Here is a 6,038-nt window from a genome sequence, read left to right as displayed (position 1 = left end):
TTTAAGGTCAGAACTGGTCTGGACCAGAGGAGGGAAACCCTTTCTGTCCTGAAACAACCCCTGGGTGGTCTGGACCCAGCACTTTCTGGCTCGGTCACAACCCCTGTGTCAGGTCTGTGGCAAGTGCGAGCCGTCTTGTGGCAGCACGCGGCTTGTTGAGACTAATAACAGATGGGGCATGCCAGCTCACACCGCCCCGGCCACCCGAAAATGAGCGAGAACCTTTGAAACCTGCTGTATGCGGAGGGCTATAAACCCATAAAAACTCATTTGGATGGAGGATCAGTCACCAGGGAGGTGGAAAACTTCTGCACTCTTTCTTACTGGTTTTTCCTTGCTGAAGGCAGCCTGGGAAAGGACAGGGAAACAATGGAAGATTAATGATTTTCCTGCAGCCGGGGGACAGGCAGAGCTATATGGCAAAGAGGGGGCTGGGAGCACAGGGGCTCAGTCAGCAGAGCTGTGCTAGCCTGGAGCAATGCTGACAGGGAACTGGATTCTCACCCCTCGAAATAACAAATGCTGTGGAAAAAGTGGCTTTATAGACTTTCTCCCACTTCAGCTGCTAAATCAAGGGCTCCAGAGAGAAATCCGGACCCTCCTAAAACCAGTGGCTTAGGTCCCACTGAGGTCAGAGGAGACAGGGTTTCATCCCCGTAAATAAGGCTGGCTAGGTCACTATTAAGTCTAGCACCTCTAAGAAGTTTTATCTCAAAAGAAGAGCTAATGAAAATGCATAGCTACATGTAAATTGTAAAGTGCCCCTTAAAGAAATGCTTTCTCAGACATGTTTTTTCAGAGGTATCTAGTAACCCTGACCCAACAAGCCAAAGGGTATGGCTTGTCCAAGAGAACTATGCCGAAAGGTGAGTCACAGCAGAGAGTTTCCCAGCACAGAGGTTTTTCTATTGAAAAGCAGTGAAGAGTGGCCCCACTTTATGAGGTCAGCTAGTGTGAGAGGGCTCCTGCCGCTTCCTGAAATCCAGCTGCCTTAAGCTGCGCAGCCCAGAAGGGAGGTATTAAAAGTTATAAGGTAATTTTGACAGGCAGGCCTAAAACTTTCATTTTGTTCAGCAACTCTCCAGCTGAGCTGGCCACAGGGCTCCCTGGCCTCCCACCCTCTCCCATACCAGCCACTGCTGGTGGTCATAGAATCACAGAATCATCTAGGTTGGAAAAGACCTTGAAGATCATCTAGTCCAACCATAAACCTAACACTGCTTTCAGCTCTGCTTTCTCCATCAGTGCTACCAAAGAAAGGGAGTAAAGGCTGATGAAAGTCAGCACTTTCTGCTGGGAAATGGGAACTTCTCTTGGTAAGGCAGAAGTGAAGTCATTGCCGTTGACTGCACGTCTGCCACGCAGGGCTGGGGGGAAGCTGGTGTGGGAAGGGAAGGACATTGCCTTCCAACCTGTGCTATAATGCTAAATAACAGGAGTCATCATCATTCAGTTCTCAACTGACATATATTGACACAACAAAAAAACCCAAGCTTCTCGGGCTACTGCTCCCACCTCTGAATGCAGCACATTCTTCACTCTGGCAAAGCTGTTGTGTTCATTTGATGGCACCAGGATTTGCTTCTGGTTTGCACCTATGCTGCTCTTATTCAGTCCCACAGTTACACTCAGCTACTTCCGTACAAGCTGTTGGAACGGGGGGAGCAGAAGGGGCCCCCAACACACACTTCATTGCCAAAGCAAGCTGCATGATGCCGGCCGCTCCATCCCATTAGCTGAGGAGCAAGTGAACACGGAGTGCAGGGCCATCTCTCTTGCCCTTCCCTCCCCCCACTTCCCAGGCAGAGGAGAGAAGCAGAAAGCATATCCTATTTCATGCCTCTGGCATGTAGAAGTAAGAACATTATTTTATAATAATCTTATTATTAAGGATCAGATGATGACAGCTGATGATGAGGCGCCGTTCGGAGGAGCCCCATCAGTGGGCTCATTGTTGGCGCCGGTGCCTCTGCCCAGGTGAGCTGAGGGCAGCCCTTCTCCGGCAGCCCCACACTGCCTGGCCAGCTAGTCTTGGGCTTTCTCACTGGGGTCTCCAGAGGGACAGCATGGGGTCACAGCAAGGCCACATTTGTCTACTAGCTACCCCGGCCTGGGCTAGAAAACACAAAGGGCACGGTTGTGGAGTTTTTCGACATGCTAGAGCTGCTTTCCTCTGTGCAACAGAAAGCAGATCCCCTCTACCTTTCTTTCATTTTAAGAGTAAAACCCTTGTGGTTTTGACTTTTTTCCTGTTTGCCTAGTTTTAAAACTCAAATTCCCTGTTCACAGGTAGCTTTACCTTAGATGGTTATTTTTCACATCAGTGAAGGTACCAAACAAAACGGTCCCCTTCCTGATGGATACATTACTGGTAACAGGATTAAGGTTTTGAGCTTTTTAAAGCCATTTTTGAGGGCTTTATAAAGGCCTTTAAGTTTTTTTGAGCTTTATAAAGACCACCTGGGAGCTCAGCCCACAATACAGAGTGGATTGCTAACAGACAGACCTGCCCTCCCAACATTTTCTATAGCTGTACTTGGAGATTCTGCTACCTACAAAGCAAACGTAGGAGATAGATCCACTCCTGTGGTCTCACCAATAGCAGTGACCACCTTCAAGTATCCTCCTTGGTGTTTAGCACCATGACCTCACAGGCTGTACAGAGCCCTTGTGAATAATAACTGGGAATCGTCAACTAATCATCAACAGTGTGCCAGCACACAGAGCTCAGGGGGGTCCCAAACATGCAACCCCTCCAGGTGGGCTGTCATCACTTCCAGAAGCATGGGGAAGTTTCATGCAAGCCATAGGTGGCTCTAGGATCGGTATCTCAGCTATAATCATGCTTAGCTCCACCAGGCAGGTGGTTTTGTATGACTACATGAGATGTTAATTTTTCAGCTCTTTCACCAAAACAGCTAAGCAGAGTAGCCCCTCAGGTACACCGAAATGAGAGTAGGGGTGTAGTTAACCCAACCTCAAGTGTTGTATGGAAAAAAGGGATTTGTTCTCTTATCACTGATATGCCCAGATATAATGTACCTGTCTGCTGCACTGCTCTGGGTTGTGTGTTTTGCCCTGAGTTAAATACCGTGCTGTGGCTCCGTTGCCATCATGCTGGTCGCTGTTGGGATAGAACAGGATTGAAGCAGAAATCAGCTTTCACTTGGAATTAAAAATACAAACATGTTGCCTATGTAAACAGAAAATATATATACAGAGTGAGTGTGTACGTGTGTGATGAAGGTAATGACTTTGAGAGCCACACCTGGTGGTGACATGTCAAGGGTAATACCTTGGTCAGCAGAGAACGTTAACTGCGAAGCTCTCTGTGGCATAAAATATACCAAATGGTAGGTATTGCCTCCTCCATAATCATCAGGAAAAGCTGACCAGCAGCCCCACACACCACAGAAGAGTCTCCAAGGGTAGGACTGGAGACGTACCTATTAACGTAAATGGGATCCTGCCTTGAGAACTGCATGGAAAGGGGAGCCCAAGGAAAGGAGGCCCCCTTCTCTGCTGGTGCTGCAGTTGTGCCTTGCATGTCAGGGCACCCCCGTGGAGACAGGAATACATGCAGTGCCTAGAAACCAGGCTAGGGAAGGCTTTGGAGACTTATCATTCTTCGGGCAGTCATAGCACTGAAATATGAATGTGTTACAAAGAAGAAATGAAACAAATCCAAATCTGTGTCAGGAAATGATTTTATAAGGCTCCCATTGTGTCTGAACTTACCAAGCAAAGTCTTCATTTCCAATCAGATCCAAAAATCACTGAAGCCAAGCGCAGCCTCTTCACTCATTCAGGAGACTTTGGAGCAGGTCTTTTCTGAACCACGGAGGGAACACATTTTGGAAAGGGAAAGAAATATATTATGTTAATTGTGCAAAATATTTTCAGCATCCCTTAGAAATGGGCACATTTACCTGCAAGCTGACAAAAAGCATTTAGGTAATAGTTAAAATTCAAAAGAGATTTCATTACAAATTAATCATTCATGCACTAGCAGAGCAGTTTTGTCTTTTCATTTCCCCTCAAACACTTTGTGCTGCACAGAACAGTTTCATACTTATTATTTTTGCAAAATTAACTGCCAGGTCAACTTTCATCAGGTATGACAGGTGAGAAATTCAGGAGGGAATAGTGAAACTGGAATAAAGTGGAGTACCTTTCCCTAGTAAAGAGCTAACTTTTAGTTTTGATGCAACAGAGCACTCGGATGAAAACACAAATTAAAGACAACTAGCATAAAAGGATTTAGACACTGAAATGAGGCAGAGATGAGGATTATCCTCTAGGTTAATCTCAAGCAACTCTGAGCATTCGGAGCATTTTTCCAGCATCTCTCCCGCCATGATTCATCTCTACTGAGACCAAGAGCAATGGTTGCTGGGGTCACGCACCCGGCCTGGCTGCCAGCCGAGCACAACACACTTTGAGCCACCCCTCAGGTGTCAACCGAAGGACAGGGCCACACAGACCTGCAGCAGCAGGAGGCAGCTGTCGGGGACTGGCTGGCACAGGCCTATCTCTTTCAGCCCCAGCGGTGTGTTGACATGAAAACAGGGAGACAAGGTGGGTAAAGGTGCCCATTTCAGCTGACCTGCCTTCATCTGTGGCTTGGCCTGCCCTTTCTCTGAGGGAAACCTGCGGTTGCCCATGTCCTGCTGCATTGTGAAAATACTGGCAGCTGGAGGGAAGCAGAGTGTTTTTGGTGGGGGGTTGGCAGCAGGGAGAACAAGCAGGTTCACCCCACAGAGACACTGGGCAGGGCTAAGCCTATGTGGGGTTTTTCTCAAGCTTTTTCTTAAACAAAGGGAGACCAAACTAACCTCACAGTTTTGCATAACATCACCTCATTGCATGCAGTTCACTGCAGTTCCCATGGAAAGTCTATTATGCCCCTCCCTGCAGATTTCAGCAACGTGGAGGGAAAAAAAAAATTTTTAGATACTGTCTGTCCTCCTAGGGTTGTTGGATTGTTGCCTTAGACACCTTCCTCCTTGCCTCCCATGGGATAGCTGCACATCCCAAACAGGCCCCAGACAGCTTCCTTCTCACATGAGCACCCAAAGCTATGTGTGACCACTGCTGAAGAGCACCAGGAACCTGCTCCCTACCAAGCCCACCTCTCCCAGTGCCTCCCTGTTCAATCTAATGCCTGAAGTTTTCTCTAACAAGAACATCATGGTGGGTCAAAGATAGCAGCAAGCAGAGCCAACAGCCTGGGGGACTGCAGCAACATGCTGCACTTGTTTTTATCTTGCCCTCTTGCTGTTACCATTTTGCCAGCATCCCTCCCAGTCTGCAGATACAGCTGTGCCAGGGAGAAGCAGCTCTTGGCTTTGCCCATGTCACAGAGGTGGTGGCATAACTACAAGAGAAGAAAAAAGAAAAATCTTTTCCAGCATCACACTGTAGATGGACAGTGGAGGAAGTGACACAGCTGTGCTCACAGGGTGAGAACAGCAACAGCTTCTCCTGTGCAGAGGCCCCAAGCTTGAACCGATCCCAACCCATAACCCAACACAGGCCCTTAAGGAAAGGCATTGTTACTGTGCAATAGCTGTCAGTAGCCTACACAAAACCACTAGTTTCATTCCATTTCTTGGTGGAAACATGCCCATATCCTGTGTTAACTCAGCAGCTGCTGTACCAGCATGACCAAAGACTGCTTTTTTTTAGGCTTCAACACAGCCCTTCCAAAAAGCATCACTGCTGGGCAGTTTTGGAGGAAGTCAAGCCAGCAAACATGCAAAATCAAAGCCAAACAGGGAGATGAATTCTCTACCCTGATCCTCTGCTCCTGTCCAGCTCTATGAGACCATCTTCACAGGACCAAAAGGAGACTCAGAAGACAGAAGCTGCCTGGGACCCTATTGGGAAGGGCTGGCTCCAGAGGCGTTTCCTCCCTCCAGCTGCAGCAGATCCTGGGGAGAAACCTCCAGGTTTGACCTTCAGGGGCCCTTCACCTGCCTCAGCGCTGGAATCCACCTCTGGCTAGAGCTGTTTTGGTTGGAGCCCTTCTCTTTCCT

Source organism: Strix aluco, chromosome 5, assembly GCF_031877795.1.
Source record: "Strix aluco isolate bStrAlu1 chromosome 5, bStrAlu1.hap1, whole genome shotgun sequence".
NCBI lineage: Eukaryota > Metazoa > Chordata > Aves > Strigiformes > Strigidae > Strix > Strix aluco.
Note: the sequence above shows the minus strand (reverse complement) of the source record.